The sequence below is a fragment of the Thermobia domestica genome, chromosome 3, assembly GCF_964235325.1.
Source record: "Thermobia domestica chromosome 3, izTheDome1.hap1.1, whole genome shotgun sequence".
NCBI classification, from domain to species: domain Eukaryota; kingdom Metazoa; phylum Arthropoda; class Insecta; order Zygentoma; family Lepismatidae; genus Thermobia; species Thermobia domestica.
In genome coordinates, this window is record NC_137456.1 from 189,342,859 (window position 1) to 189,360,280 (window position 17,422).

Genomic DNA, 17,422 nt, shown 5'->3' on the forward strand with positions numbered 1-17,422 from the left:
ATTATAACATATAGTAGATATCAAAATAAAATTATCATATGCATTATAACGCATAATATATCAAATGCCATTATCATATTTATTATAATGTATATTCACGTTAGAATATTATTAGAGTTACAGCTTAACATGTCTATTCCTAGTAAATACAATAATCAGTATCCCCAAATGATAAAATAGAATCTGCCACAACTTTATAGAAATAAAATTGAACTGAAATAGACCATAATTACTTAAATACATTTAAGAACAATTAATACAATTCAACGAGAATTCCTTACAGGAGACATGATGTCGACTCTTAGATATAAATTAAGTTTGCACTCGGACGGCAGGAGGCAAGAGAGGTATAATAAGGATTACTTTTAGCCTATCTTATAACATTAACTCATACGACCCTGGGACTTACAATTACTTCGCATTTATTCATGACTTTAACTTTAAGGAATTTAACCACGTATTCACATTTTAGAGACCTTTTGGAATATCTAGATGCACAAAAGAACGATTTATCATTTCAAATAGAAGACAAGAAAGAGTTTATATGCTATTACAAAATGATCAATAATGCACTTATTTACTAAACAGGGCGGCTGTATCTCACATTTAGGCCCGATAAGGATTTTATTCTAGAAAATAACTCGATTCCTGGACTTGCAAAAACATTTCTTTTACTCATGATAATATAACATCACTAATTTACTCGGAAGCTAGAAAACATAACAATACTGATACATCGAACAAGCGAATTTAATTATCTCTTCAGACAACCTTAGATTTTTTAAGGACTCGTGCCTGGACTCATTAGGGAGCATGAGTGCTCAAAGGATTAGGTCTACACAAACGCACCTTTGATTAGATGAGGCACTCGCGAGCAAGAACATTTATGACCATTAAAATACAACATTAGCTTCCATACATATCATTACCATCTCGAAAAGCACATAATTAACACTTTAACACCATAGGGTGTCTTTCGAACGAAACACTTGGCTTCCTTCCGAAAGAACCAAACATTCTGCGGTCGTTCGTTAGTAAACAGAACGATAATAAACAGCTTCGGGACCTAGGGGGGTCCATAGCGACCTGGAATGTAATAGGAGGGTCCCGCACCTTTAAGGGGTAAACCTTCTCAAAGATCCGGCTTAACATCCTTACAATTACGCGGACGCACCATTATACAATAAGGTCGGTACAACAGAGGATCAACATCAGAGATTGCGCGGTTCTCAGCTAATACAAGCGATAGAAACAGGCGGCAATTCTCTGGAACGACCAATCTACGCTTTGGGGCTGATAATTATCATAGTTAAATATCACGTCTGATGGAATTGGTACAATAAGGTTGATTCAACAGAGTATAGCTGAGAATTCATCAGAGATTGCGCGATTCTCAGCTAATACAAGCGATAGAAATTGGTGGCAATTCTCTGGAACGACCAATCTACGCTTCGGGGCTGATAATTATCATAGTTAATTATCACGTTTGATGGAATTGGTACTCTTTTTAGGAAAGGGAATTGACGCATTCTAACCTCATATAGACTCCATGAATTACTACTGGAACAAGGGAGAGGTATGTTCCACTGTCTCAATATGTTCCGACAGTGTGTCTCCCAACGACACGTTCCAAAAATAGATAGCTCGCTAAAATTTACAAGATAATTACACGACTCGAGGCATTAGCGCTCGGCAAGGAATAGCAAAATTAATAACAATACTACAGAGCACGGTTTTACGTCCTGAAGAAGTGAAATTATTAACACAATGACTACGGTCGAATTTATCGTGACCGGAAAGTAATAAATTTATAGATAATACAACTCCTAACATAATGAATAAGAAAAGATTTATTGATTAATAATGTCTACTAACAAATTATTTAAACGTCTCCTTAATTAATAACAATAGCTAAGCACAAACGGAATTGTTAGGATTAGTCTGTCTACTACATTAAGTTCACGTATTTCTTCCTTATAAAACCAGCCTTACACTGGCAATTAAAATTTACAAGAGCTTTATTCAAATTACAAAACTTTGATGCCATGGACTTCAAAAGCAATAACGCGTATCCTAATACTTTACGTTCTTATCATTCAATCAAAATACAAGGGACTTCGCGGTCTTAGAATACGGGGTACTATAATTCAGGGGTGTCCCACATTAGTGTTGTCTTTATTCAAACACGACTTAAAATAATAAAATAACGAGTTAGGCTTAATATTACAACAAATTATTAAGAATGGTCTCTACTTAAAACAAATTACTAGACTGAATTTATTGCCCTTTTAAACTTTCAATCTTGGTATACTTAATTCTCTCATAATTAACAAAAAGCACATCCATTCATAAACAATAAAATTAAATTGGCCTCCAAGAAAATTTAAAATAATTTGAAACTTCAAAATCACAATAACAAATCTCATTATGAATTTTACTGAGAAACGAAACATATTAAGACTTTAGTTCGTATAGTTCGTGTAAGGAATCTCTTTAGCACCTAACATAATATTTAATTTACCACTAACGCTGAGAAGCCAGGCGGGGAAAGATCAAGAATTTACCCACAATCAAAGAACTAACAACGTGTGAGTATAAGGACTCACAGAATGAAAATTTCAAAATAAATTTCAAAATTTCAATGATGTTTGTTTTGACTGACTTGTTCATTAATTGCACAAGCAGAATTTGAATACCTGGAGTTCCTACACCAGTCTCACGACCAGGGATTCTAGAAATGAACCTCGCGAAAATTCATTTCAAGAATCGAACTCAGAATACGTTGAGAAGTTTGAATACAGAACGGAATAGCTTTCATCTCGATAGGTGGAGAAAGGAAGTATCTGTTCCGTATTTGGCGCCATAAACCTTCTCAAGGTATTGTGTTGATATTTCTCCCTACAGTTTTTTTTAGAATAGTAAGGCATTTCACAACCGAGGAACGCTAACCAACACACCTCCTTTTTCTGGCTTTTTCTTTTCACAAAATATTTTTTTATGTTTGGTTTTGCCCAGCTGGGGAAACTTCACAGAGAACAGATGTTTTCTCTGTGTTGAAGAAAAAGGAACGAACTATTCTTTTGATATATGGACTGTTTCTTTTTCCTTCCCTCATTGACTTCTCTAGAACAAGCAAATGATAGCTAAGCTTTCAGGGTAGAAGGGGGCATTTGCCCAACGCAACACATGAACACAAAATATTTACTTTTAGATTTAAATTTCAAGCAAATTAATAGGAAACCTGTCATTTCAATTCACACAATTGAGCATTAAATTATACGAAACTCATCTAGAATATAAATGTGACCCTAAGCAACCTACGTAACACAAATGAAGGTAATAATATAAATAACTCCTGCTTTGTCATTTACAAAAGCAACACAGGATTCTATAAAACAATACCAATTAACACATTATTAGCTAATAATCGACGAGCTAATAATCGAATCTGACTGCTGAACACCAAATTTATGTAGCGTCGCGAGAACCCGTAGGGGGCGAGTTCAAGCGAAACCACCGGTAGGACTTTTCGGATAACATTCTGAACTTAATAAGGCTACTTCTATCCTTGCGAAAAGACAAAAGCTCGTCAAATAGTCGCTTCCTCAATCTCACAAAATATTACGAGGTTCCAGGGACGGTGCCAAGCAATAAACACGATCAATACACATAAATAATAGTTCTCTGGATCACACCGATAGCAGTGGTCTGAACAGGGAGCGGTGTGATTTATGATACTAAGGCTGAGGCTATGGCCTCAACACGAGAAGAGATCGTTCAATTTAAGAGAGGCGCAATGAATCATTAATCCGACAGAGGTTATATTACAATATTACAGAATGATACTTAGTATTTAACTGTCCGCCGTGATGGCAACTTAGACACATTAATAGTTAATTAAATACATAATAATAGCTATAATTAAGGTGGGGCCAACCTGGTGGCTACTAGAAACACTTCCAGGTTTAGTACATCAAACACATCCCGATATCAATGATGACATCACGAGGGGCGGACTAAACAATAAAGTAAAAGTGCGCCTCGTTAGTATTGACAGGGTTCAAGTAAATGGGCAGTTACAGCAAGTAGATTAGTTGAACGACCAAACGATTAGAACCAATGATCATTTTAATTCAATTAAGTAATTTACTAGGGCTTAAGAATATTGAGTTATGTACTAAGTATTAAGCCAATTGAGGAAACGACTCCCCTTGATTGAATGAAGTACTACATTACAAATACCGTATTGAAAAGCCGCAAGGATAAGAAGAGGGTTCGTCGAGATGAACCAAGAATAAGGAACACATGATTTACACTAAGAGGCACTTTCCTACCAAAGCCCTCTTACACTATGCACTGGCGACACACAACACTACTGCAAATCAAATTACACAACTTAATCACAGATGACGTAGTTAACTCACTCACCACAGTAATCTCTTGAAGTTGGCAAACTAGGAGCGGAAGTTGATAGCCCGAGCGGATTGGTTGAAAAGATGGTAGTTCTTACCTGTAGGTGAATGCACAGTAGAGATCGGCAACAGGCGTCTCAATCGGGACAGGAGCTTGACGTACCGGACCCAATGGTAGTCCCTTGAAGGGGGAACGGGAGTCCCCAGAAACTGACAGGAATAAAATCGAAACTACTTGTAGATTCACTCTCACGACGATCCACCGTAAGGTGACTTACCACTTAATCGCAGTGTGTGTTCTTAGCGGAAGCGTCTCTCTATAGCTAAGAGAGGTTGGGAGTTTCTGTGGTCTGTTATAGTAAGAATAATACGAAAGTGCTACGAGTGTGTTGCGATAGATTTACTATCAGAGAGTTCAGTTTATGTACAGACCATAATATCAAACATTAAAAAGGATCACGATAAGTTCACTAATTAAGATTAAATTTCAGGTTCCTACAGATCCATGATTTATATATATCGGCGTGGCGTTTTCGAGTGGGAGATATCAGGAAACCATTCCACGAAATGAGGGTGAAGTAATTAATTTAGTCTACAGAAGAATTCAAATATAGAGTAAGTGTACGATGACTCTGTGAGAGAACTAGTAAAGAAAAAGTACTTACTCACAGAACACAATATAAATTCCAAAAGGTTGGCGTGGAAACGATCATCACACTGTATACTTGACACAGCACTTTTAGTCTTTCAAAACATCAAGATACAGCAAACTTCTCTATGTTACACTCAGTCAAGAATACTTGATTACCACTAAAGAATTTTAATGTAACTCTGCAATGAGTGCAGAGGACGCCCCCCCACGAGGGGAAGAGAAAGCACGGACTATATGTTCATCGTGCTGTTCGGTGGTAATGAACCTCTCGAGAGATCATCCCCGAGGTTTTATGTGTCAAGCTTGAATGTCTCAATCTTACGCCAGATTGTGCAATCGTTAGAAAAAAATCTTTAGAATCTGGTTGGATGTAAATGATGTAATGGTTCGGAACACTTGTTGAACTCTGATTGGCTAGAGGTGATCTCATACTACTTATGATAGGTGCGCGACATTTCTGATATCTTATAGAGTTTCCAAAACGCACAAACCTTCACAAAAGAAAAGAAAAAATACAGACATGGGTTCCAACTAAAACCAGTTTAGATTACACAACATTATACAAAAAAAGGGTGAAGCAAACCTCTTACAAGTGCTCGGTTCAAAGGTCATTCTAGCAGCTGCGAAAGTATTAAGTCAGCGCTAAATATAGATACTGGAGTAATATCGGAAGTAAGATTCTAAGAGGGTTTGGTAACCTTAATATCAGACTGATGATTCACCGTAAAACAGAGAAGTTGTTTCAAAAGGGGAAAAGAGAGAGAGAGAGAAAAGAAGAATCTTATCGTGTCGTAAAAATTGGGAAGGGTGTCTGGAGCGGAGATGTGACAGACATCTCTGAATACCTATCGGCTTACAAGAGTTTTAAGAAATAAAGTTGTTACTCTGGATTCGTAAAGGAAGAAGTTTGAGAATAAATCTGGGTGATATTCACATAACAATTGATTTAAACAAATTCTCATAAGTTATGCAGGGAGGTACTTGTCGTGGAGGTACAGGGTGCTTGCAAAAACACCGCAAAAAGTTTGGTCGAAACTTTAGCCACGACAATAGATTGGAAGGTGTACAAAGATTACAAACATGGGTTTTACCTATTATTTTCTTGTATACAGTCTACAATTGCGAAGCTTTTATTCTTTAAATGTGTTTCCTTGTTTCAACTTGGGAGTGAATTGACCCTCTCAGTACGTACAATGCCAAGGCCTAAACCATCTACAGCTTCTCTGAATTTGATGAGGATGTTTTTAGTACTAACGGTGTAATATAGTTTTGCCAGGTATGTGAAGCAAAAGTGGTAACAGAAAAAGATATCAAGCCGCGAAAGCATATCAAGCCGCGAGATACATTTACATGCAGTTGGAAACAAATATAAGAAGAAGTATTCGCAGTTGTTATTTGTGAAGAGTCCTGCGGATAGTAAAGGCAAATCCTCAGAGTTGAAAAAGAGTTGTGTAAAGTTTTTGTGTGTCCAAACATTCCCCTTTGGAAATTCAACAATGTGAAATTGCTTGATTTCCTGGAACGTGATATAGGTCTTTTCATTCCAGACGAATATTTCCTAGGAAAAATTACATGCCAAAGTGTTACGAGAACACAATAAGAGAAATAAGAGAGGAACTTCGGAATTAGAAATAGACGAGCTTAGTGATGTAGAAGCACGCTATATAGCCAATGTTATTGTTGGGCCAATGAAACCCGACGAACGTAGCAAAATATTTTTGCTAACTAGTGAAGTGTTGGAATCTGTCAACCATTTTACAATGTTTACACTTTTCGATAAATCAATGTCCGTAATTAGGCCTGAAGGTATCCAACATGACCATGGTTTTTTTTTTTTTTTTTTGGTAACAGTTGCTACTCCGTATATAATTAAGGGTATATCGCTTTATCCAAAAATGATCCATGTGACGTGATTAGCTCATGATTTACACCGAGTGGCAGAAGTACTGATATTTTTTTCCTAAAATCGAAATCCTTAGTTTCGAATGGCAAAATATATTTGTGAAGGTTCCATCCCGCATAAGGGCATTCAAATCTTCCGCGTCAAATATTCCTTTGCGCCACAATCTGTTGTTACAAGATGGGAACCTGGATCGACGCTTGTGTTTATTATTGCGGTAATTTTGATGTAGTAAAACGTGTTGTTATCTCATTTGAATTACAAGATGCAAAGGCAATCAAGTATGCCTAGGATCTGTTTTCTGGCAGTGAAGTAAAGTGTCAATTGGCATATAGAAAATCGAATTTCGGTTCCCTGCCTACATCTATCACGCGTCTTCAGGAAAAACGTGCTTCTTTTGCGGAATCATCACTTGTAGTTCAAGAAACAAAAGAGGCAGTGGAAAAAGTTTCAGGTGATGTTGGAAACGGTATTCTGTGTAAATTGAAACGTGTGCTGGAAAGAAACAACGGATACAATACTTTGTGCACAATTTCAACTGTACTGCAAAGTGAAGTGTTATTCTCCAAAGTTGAAGATTTAACCCTCAATGACATAGTTTATTTCAAGTGTGCTCCCATGGCTTCTGTTGACGTCCAAATATAAGAGTGTGCTAGCCGTCAACAGGCACTCCTTCACTCAAGAGAACTTGCGCATGTTTACAGTTATCTACTGCAATGTTGAATAATGTATGAGCTAAATTTTGTTCCTGAATTTGTTGTGAATATAGACCTATATATCTATAATGCAAATATGAAATCCTTAGCTATTTACTACTTTGGTCAAAATTTAGTTTTAATATTATTGTTTGCTAGCATCAATTACACGCTTCACTGGGTTAAATTAAGAAAACATAGTAATATGTTTCGTTAGTCAGTCACTTTTCACTATCACTGAAGCGCTCCTTGATATTGGTCATTTTCGATGATTTTTATATATTCCCTCTCCTCCCATGTTGCGGGCCACGGCATCGGAAGTGACATTGTTTATCTCAGCGACCCCAAAAAGTATGAATTCGACACTGGTATTAGTCATTATATATATATATATATATCCCCCTTTCCTCTCACAGTTTTTGCGTGGCTTAATTTGGATTTATACGGCATCAGAAGTGTCATTGTTCATCTCAGCGACGTCAAAAGTATAGATTTGACACTAATGTCGGTTATTTTCGATCATTTGTAAATGTCTTTCCCCTTCCTTAAATTTCATCGTCAAAATGATATGACAAAAATCATCTCATGTTCGAACTTCATCTAGGTTGAAAATTTGATCGAGATCGGTCCGGTGGTTCAAGAGTTAATAAGTTTTATTTATTTTTATGTATCTCCCCCTCCTACATCCACCCTAAGTTCTAACGTCAAAGTGAATAGATAAATACCTCCCCAGCGCCGAACCACATCCATGTTGAAACCTTGATCGAGGTCGGTCAGGTGATTCAAGTGTGAAATCACAAAGACAGTCACTTTTATTTTTATTCGTTTTACATGTATCTCCCCCTCCCCTTCCCTAGATTGCACCGTAAAAGTGAAATAACGAAAACATCCTATTCCCGAAGCTTATCTATGTTGAAAGTTTGATCGAGATCGATAGGGTGGTTCAAGAGTTATTAAGTTTTATTTATTTTTATAGATTTTTCCCCTCCCCTAAGCTCTACAGCAGCGTTTCCCAACCTTTTTCAACTTGCGGCACACTACGGGTGTTACTTGGATTCTCGCGGCACACTTATAGGCATTATTATTTGTAAATATAAAACATACTGGCATTTTTTCTTTGATTATTGATCTCCTCATAGAGAAGATGATTTTTCCCCCTTGGTAAATTATGCTTATTTTTCATTCTAATTAGAAATAGATAACAAATGCAATGAAATATTGGACTCAGGTTTTTAAAAATACGCTTTCTTTTTAAAAACTGTATCCAACCTTTTACTAAGAAGGAAGATCACTAAATAACGAACGAACAAACAAATCTCTTTTACTTTTAAAACACAAATGTAGGTAATTTGTCGAAAGGATTGAATGATATTTTAAATTTTCAAGTTACGAAATAGTCTGCAACAATAAAGAAGCAATAATGGTCATAACAATTACAACAAATAGTTTTTCAACATTAGAAATGTACAGAACAGTAACATGGTATAAAACTTAAAATTGTATGATAGATTCATAGTGAAGGTTCATAGTAATGTGAAATACAAATATACATTGTTCCCTAGGTTTTACAATTTGATTGTTATAAAATTAATAATTTTGTTTCGATTTCTCGCGGCACACCAGCGGCCCATTCACGGCACACCGGTTGGGAAACACTGCTCTACAGTTAAAGTGATATGATATAAACCACCTCATATCAGAACCTCATCTATTTGGTTAAGATCAGTCGGGCGGTTTAAACGTGATGAAGTCACAAAGACAGTCACTTTTATTTTCACTTTTTTGACATATATATATATATATCCCTCCCCCTCCCCCCTTCGTTGCACTGTAAAAGCGAAATGAAGAAAACATCCCAGGCCCGAACCTTATCTATGTTGAAAGTTTGATTCGATGGGGTAGATCAAGAGTTATTCAGTTTTATTCACTTTCACATATTTCCCCCTCCCCTCCCTTCCCCTAAGTTCTACTGTCAAAATAAAATGATAAAAAACACTTCCCAGGTTTGAACTTCAGGGTATGTTGAAAATTTGATTGAGATCAATCGGGTAGTTCAAAGGTAAATAATTCACGAACATAGTCGCTTTAATTTTAATACTTATTGATTTTTTTATATCTCTTCTCCACTCCTTCCCTACGTTGCTCCGTCAAAGTGAAATGATAAAAATCATCTCAGTTCCGAACCTCATCTACATTGAAAATTTGATCATGATCGGTCGGGTGGTTCAAGAGCTATTAAGTTTAATTTATTTATTTCTGTCCCCCTGTTCCCCCTTCCGTAAGTTGTATCGTCATAGTAAATAGCTAAAACACTCCCAGGCCAGAACCGCATCCACGTTGAAAATTTGATTGAGATCGGTCGGGCGGTTCAAGCGATTAAGAATCACAAACATAGTCACTTTTATAATATAGATTTATTTTCTTCATCCAAGACACAAATGATCAATTGACTGCAACTAACTGAAACAAAACGTTTGAAAATGCATGAGAAATGGTATCTAAAGTCCCAGATATATTCAAAAAATGTCAACATTTAACGAAATAAATATTTTAGAAAAAGCCAGTTCTAAGGTCAACTTTTATGAATTTTGGGGTCATTTTGCAGGAATTTTAGTGTCAGTTTATAGGTCACTTTATAGAAAATGTTACGCCAACAAGATCCGAGCTCTGATAATTACCGTATATGTAGCGGAAAATAGGCAACAATGCTATCTTCATACTCTAATTGAAGTAATAAATATTTCATTACTCTATGTATGTAAAGTATTTATTAAATTATGTAATGACAATTGAACTTTACGAATGTAACTTGTGCTTTTTATTAGTCTACTTACGAATTTTAATTGTACTTTTTTGTGTGTAATTACGGGACGATTTAACCTGTCATATCCTTAACATATTATTGAATTAATTAATTTTTAAACTAATTAACTTAAAGAACTAATCTCCCTAAAAGTTTTACCCTATATACATACCTAAGTATTGGAATGATATTATTAAAGAACACTGTAGATACATGGAAGACTACAGCGCCATTAGCATAGGAAAATTAAGCCAAAAGTGGCTCTAAACGCGAAAAAAAATGAGAAACAAATTTTAATTTTAACACAATTTACGGACTTCTCTGATACTCCACAGAAAAATCTCCAAAAATCCCACGTGGGCAACCAACAAAATGACGTCATCAATATGGCGGCCACGCAACTATGACCACTTATTCTTATGCGGTAATATCTCATCACAGAACTGAGATACAAACTTCGGTCTAGTGCCAAATTAAAGATAAAGCATTGTTTAAATGATTTAAGCTAACATTGTCCTTACATGTAGCAGCCATTTTTAAATATGACGGTTATTATCTTAAAATTAATTTTCTCCATTTTATTTGTTTTATAGTGGATTACTATGAAACTATCAGATATACGGAAGAACATCTCGAAGTAAACGTTATAGAGTAAAGTCTTAACTTTCTAAATATACCAATATTATTTCTGTATTTTAAAAGTTCAGCGAACTAGTCCATTTTCTGTAGCGCAAGGTGATGAATTTTCAGCACTTAGTTTACATTAAACATGTGAGAATATTTTTACAATTAAAGGCGGAAAATATTTGGAAAATACATATTTAACACATTAAAAAGACCACTGAGACTCCTGAAAAAATCTTCAAAATAGCACACGGGCAACCACCTGAAATGACGTCATCAATATAGCGTCCATGCGAATACATTCATTTAGGCTTATACGATAATATCTCATCACAGAACTGAGGTACGAACGTAGGGCAAAATGTCTGCATTTTACATTATGATATTACCAAAGAAAATTATTATTTAAAATAGTAAATATTAAACTTTTTACTGTTATAAAATAGCACATGCTTAAAATTTTGTTTAACAAAATTTAAAATTTAATCAAAATTTAGAAATCATTCACTGCATTATAAATTACATAATCTAGCTCTCTATAATTGCCTTTTTACGGTTTCATTCATTAATGTTTCTTAATCATTTAGAAGATGGTTTTCAAGTTTCTTCAATATCATTACAAGTATAATCGTCGTCTTCTAATGAATTTAATACTAGTTTATTTGCACATGTTTCTCCTATACATTCTCCACACATTGATGTGCAGCGAAATCCTCCGATATATTTAAAAATGGCGGTAATACATAAAAACGATATTAACTGAAATCGTTTAAATCATGTACCTTTAGCTTGGCACCAGAAGGACGTTATGTGATGAGTTATTATCGTACAAGCATAAATGAATGTATGAGCATGGCCGCCATATTGATGTCATTTCAGGTGGTTGCCCATGTGATATTTTCGACAATTTTCTCAGGGTTCTCAACTTTGAATGTGTTTGTTTTCCAAATATTTTCCGCCTTTAATGGTAAAAATATTCTCACATGTTTAGTGTAAGTGCTGAAAATTCTACACCTTACGCTATAGAAAATGGACTAGTTCGCTTAATTTTTAACATACAGAAACAATATTAGTATATTTAGAAAGGTCAGACTCTGCCCTATAACGTTTAGTTAGAGGTGTTTTTCCATATATATCTGATAGTTTCATAGTAATCTACTATAAAACAAGTGAAATTGAGAAAATTAATTTTTAAGATAATAATAGTGACATTTAAAAATGGCGGCAACACATAAGAACAATGTTAGCTTAAATTACTTAAACAATGCTTTATCTTTAGTTTGGCACCAGGACAAAATTTGTATCTCAGTTTTATGATGAGATATTACCGCATAAGCATAAGTAGTCGTAGTTGTGGCCGCCATATTGATGACGTCATTTTAGGTGATTGCCCAGGTGAGATTTTTGGGGATTCTTCTGTGCAGGATCAGGGGAGTTCATAGATTGTGTTAAAATGAAAATTTGTTTTCTAATATTCTTTCCGTCTCCAACCCTAATTTGCCTATACTACATGAAATTCGAGGTGGTAACGGACAGAATCTCCTCCATTTTAGTTAACATCAGAAGTTGAATGTCAAGCCATTCAAGCATCTTCTTCTTATTATTTTTGGTCGTCTACCCGTTTAAAGGGGTGCGCCCTTTCTTCAGGAAAGTGTTGAATTGGGAATGTAGAGGCTACGAAAATTGTGGTTGGTATAAGGGGTTTTCCTTTATTCATTCATTATTTTAAGTAATTAACATATATATATAGTAGAGATAAGTTGAAACAAGTGACTCATAAACCTAATAATAACAATAACAACATAAAAGTAATATGTGCATGGAGGGTAGTAGAAATACGAAACAAGAAAATAAATTGTCAGTTCATGAAGGCTAAGTGCGTGAATATAATAACAAATAACAAAGAGAGTAACAGGAATAACAATTCAAACAAATAATATTTTAAAATGATGATGAAAGTGAGGATGAATTTTATTGGGCGCCACAACACTAGGTTCTGTTAGTGCACGGATACAGTTATCTTTTGTTCCTGGGGATATTCAGGAACTGATGTAGACGGGAGAGGCTCATGTTAGTAGGTATTTACTGTGCATATGACGTATATATGGAAGATGACAGATGACATGGATGATATATGACAAATACTTCTGGGTCTCGATTGGTAAGATCCATTTGCAAGTGGTCAAGTGTGTAGTGTTGAAGCGGAGTGCATCATTCTCTCGGTCATATCGTAGTATATGCTGAAGCATGGGATGTAAATCAAAACGTTTCGTGATGTAACGAATGCGAGGCTATTCTAGATGGGCGAGCAGTGGTGGAAAGTCTATGAGATCGTAGAGAAGTCTGGTTGGGTTTGGTAAGTGAATTCGATATTCCAATCCAACAGCATGCATCCAACAATTGTCTATAATATTTTTGGGAGCTGCGGCCCAAGCTCTATGGCCATAGGTTAACGTAGTTCTCATAAATGCTTTGTAAGTGAGGAGGACAATAGGTGGTCGTAAACCCCAGCTGGTGCCAACTAAACCTTTAAGTAGATTTAGTTTGTTCTTAGCTTTAGTAACAATTTTCTTAAAATGCGGAGTCCACGTAAGCTTTGTGTCAAATATCACCCAAAGGTAAGTAAGAGATGATGTGAAAGGAATTGGAGTGTTGTCTACTTGAATATTTAATAAATTCGGATTGCGAAACTCTGGATCGTCTACGTGGTGGTAGAAAGACTACAGATTGTGTTTTCGCTGAGCTAATACTGAGTCTCCAGACTTGACACCAACTGACAAATGTGACGATAGTTGGCTGCATGAGTCCATTAATACTCTGGATAGTGCGAGCTGTTGTGAGAAATGCTGTGTCATCAGCGAACTGGTAGACTTGGACGTGAGGAGTGAATCTAAGATCAGGAACATACAGTAATTATAACAAAGGAAACAGAGAAGAACCGTGACGTACGCCAGAATGTAAGAATATGGGGTGTGATAAAGCGTTGTTAATAAAAACATATTCAAGACGTCCTTTAAGAAAGTATTCATTAATCGCATATAAGATATGGGCAGCATATTGTTATGTAATTTGTATATGAAGCCAGGATGCCAGACCTTATCAAAAGCTTTTTCCAAATCAAACGTAACTAAACAAGAAGGTAATCCTTTTTTGTATTGGTTATAAATAGCAGTGGCGAGTCTTAAGAGCTGATCGAGTGTACTGAAGCCCAGTCGGAACCAAGCTTGATGGGTCGGCAGAAGATTGTGCATGAGGAGGTGGTCGTGAAGCCGACGAACGAGTATATGTTCTAACAATTTGCAGAGACGACTTGTTAAATGAATCGGGCGATACGACTGTACTTCGGGTGGTGGTTTCTTAGGATTAGGAATTAAAAGAATTTTAGAATACTTCTAATCTAGCGGAAAGAAGCCAGTGCGCAGGATAAAAGTATAAGTATGACTTAGAATGAAAGAAGGAGGTGCTTGTCTAATGAGAGCATATGTCATCCAGGTGCCGTACTGCGTTTGGTTGCTAAAATAGCCCTGATGTTATCTGTGTCTATAGCCTGAGTAAGCGGATTATTAGGTTCCAGAATATCTTAGTCAGAAGGCTGTCGATGAGAAGCGGTCGGATCGGTGTGACGTTGATCGAAGATTGAAGGCAGTGCGGTGTGTTCCGTCCAGAAGGAGGAGTGAAGACTTCTCGGAAAAATGTAGCAAAAATATTCCCCTTGTCGATGTCATTAATAAGAGCTTGATTGTTGTGAATAAGAAGATAGGGTGTACGAGACGTTTTGCCAATATGTTGACTGAATTTACGCCAATATTTGCTGGGATGAGTTTCTTTAGTAAGAGTATTGCACGTTAGAATCCACTTTCTTTTGTTGTATGCTACAATGTAGTTGTGTGTTATTCGGATATATTGGCTGTGCAAAGCGTAGTGCCTCCAAGTCGCCGCTAGTTCTATACTCACGATAAGCTTGACGTGAAGGAGAATTAGTACAAGATATCTTGGTGGCAAAATATGTTTATGCGGTTGTACATGAGTAGACGGAATGGAATGTTCCGCTGCATCCTGAACTGCTGCAGTAAGGTTAGTGATGACTTGATCAAGACTATGCTGCGAGATAGGTATAGTGAGTGTGCTAATGACATCGTCGATTGTGGATCGGTATTGATCCCAATTAGCCTTATGATAGAGATATATTTTTCTAGCTGGTAAGGGATTTGACGACTTCACTGTACATTGCAGTTTTAGTTTAATAGCAACATGATCGCTGACGATTGAATCTAGTACAGTAATGTTGATAAGAGGAGAGAGAGAAGACGAGGTTATTACTACGTCAGGCATTGTGTTGCTAGCTGGTCTCGTAGGTTGTAGCAATATATTAAATTCTCCTGTAGTGGAAGTTTGTATAAAATCAAAAAAAATTGCTGTTTGTCGCGCTGTGTCCTACTATAGAAATTCAAGTCTGCCATGTATGGACGAAGCGAAAGAAATCATAATTCAGAATCTTTCCTGGCCGAACATAGATTGTGACAAATGTGACTGACCTGGTTCGGATGGAGAATCATGATGTAGTAAGTTATATTTTGGTTCGTAACACTGTAGGTAAGGAGCCAGATAAGTTTCATTGAGCGCGAAGGCTGAGATGTATTCCTCCTGCAATGACTGCGTGAAGAGTACTTGATGTGTTAATGCACTAATACTTTCAAATGTGGTTACTGTGGTGGTCCCCGGACCTGTCCAAACATGCAACAACCGCCTGACTGTCCTACATGTCACGAACTTCATCCTGCTTATAGTTACAAATGGAAATCGAAACCTGTTCCTCAAGAAGCACAGACTGAATTAGTTGTTCCTCTCCCCATCCATGATGCACAAAATCAAACTTCTGACACTAATACTACCTCATATCAACCTATAACAATCAAACAGCTCTTACCTTTCATCATTCTCACGCTTCAAAACATATATCCGTTCGCACGTCCTCTGGTTTTGCAACACGTTCAATTCGCTGCACAACACCTTCAATTTCATGCAACTGACAATGGACCTACGGCCTACTTCCATACTTTTCCATCTCAACAAAGTCTTTAAATTCCATCATGTCATGAGCATTATCGGTTTAGTCTTTCTCTTTTTAAACATTCGTTCAATCTTCACTCACAAACCACTTTTCGAACAACTCCTTCTGGAAGAAAAAGCAAACGCTTTCCTACTGAACGAAGCTCATCTTACTCCGAAATTGCAACTCAAAATTCCAGGCTACATATTAATCCGCAAAGACAGCATTCTACCAGCACGATGTGCGAATGGTGGCGTTCCTATCGGCTTTTCACATCATATACCATATTACATACATACATGTCCAGCACGGAATCTACCAGAATATCTCATAATCACTATTTACTACAAATCAGACTACATCACCACAGCAACAATCTATGTACGACAAGACCACCCAATCCCTCTGGCTTCTTTCAGTATATTTCAAACTCATTTCAGCGGTATATTATCTTAGCTGACATCAATATTCATAATCGTTCTATCAGAGACAAAACGAATTTATTGAACTTTATCACCACTGCTACAACAGGCACACATCATCAACTACCAAAACCGACACGCCCAGATCCAAATACGACCCCTGACGTAGCTATCACTTCAGCTACCTTAACACAGCGCACAACACTTGACATCTTAGATCTTTTAGGAAGTGATCATGTACCGATCAATCTATTCATTCAATGTCGCACTCCTCGATCTCTCGATGCAACTCCACCTCGTATGTTCTTAAGATATGATAAAGCAGACTGGAGAAATATCGATTATATCTTTGAACACACCTAGAAGGCCTTGATCCACCTACTACCAAAGACGAACTATATCGTCTATTGGATACTATTACTAGCCATATCAATCACACCTGAGCACAATATGTATCACAATCACAATATACGCCATATAAGCAGAAAATCCCGCCGCAATATCTTGCCGTGGTGCAGCGATCGCGAAACACATTTTGGGGCTATATTCATACAGGAAGTCGAGAGGCTCTTCGCCATCACAGAGCTCTTCAACGTACAGTCCAAAATTATGTTAAAGCATATAAATTACGTCAGTGGGTAAAAACCTGCAACACTCTTTCAGAGACACCCGGCACGTTAATGGAAACGGCTCAACGCACTTTGTGGCAAATCAAATAGAACGTCATATCCACTCACTCTTAACGACACACCTCTTCACTCTGATCTCGATAAAGCAAATGCCTTTGCCACATATCGTCAGGATATCTTCACACCACTTATTCCTGACCGTCCTGTTGATAATCATCCGGAGAATCACTTTGAT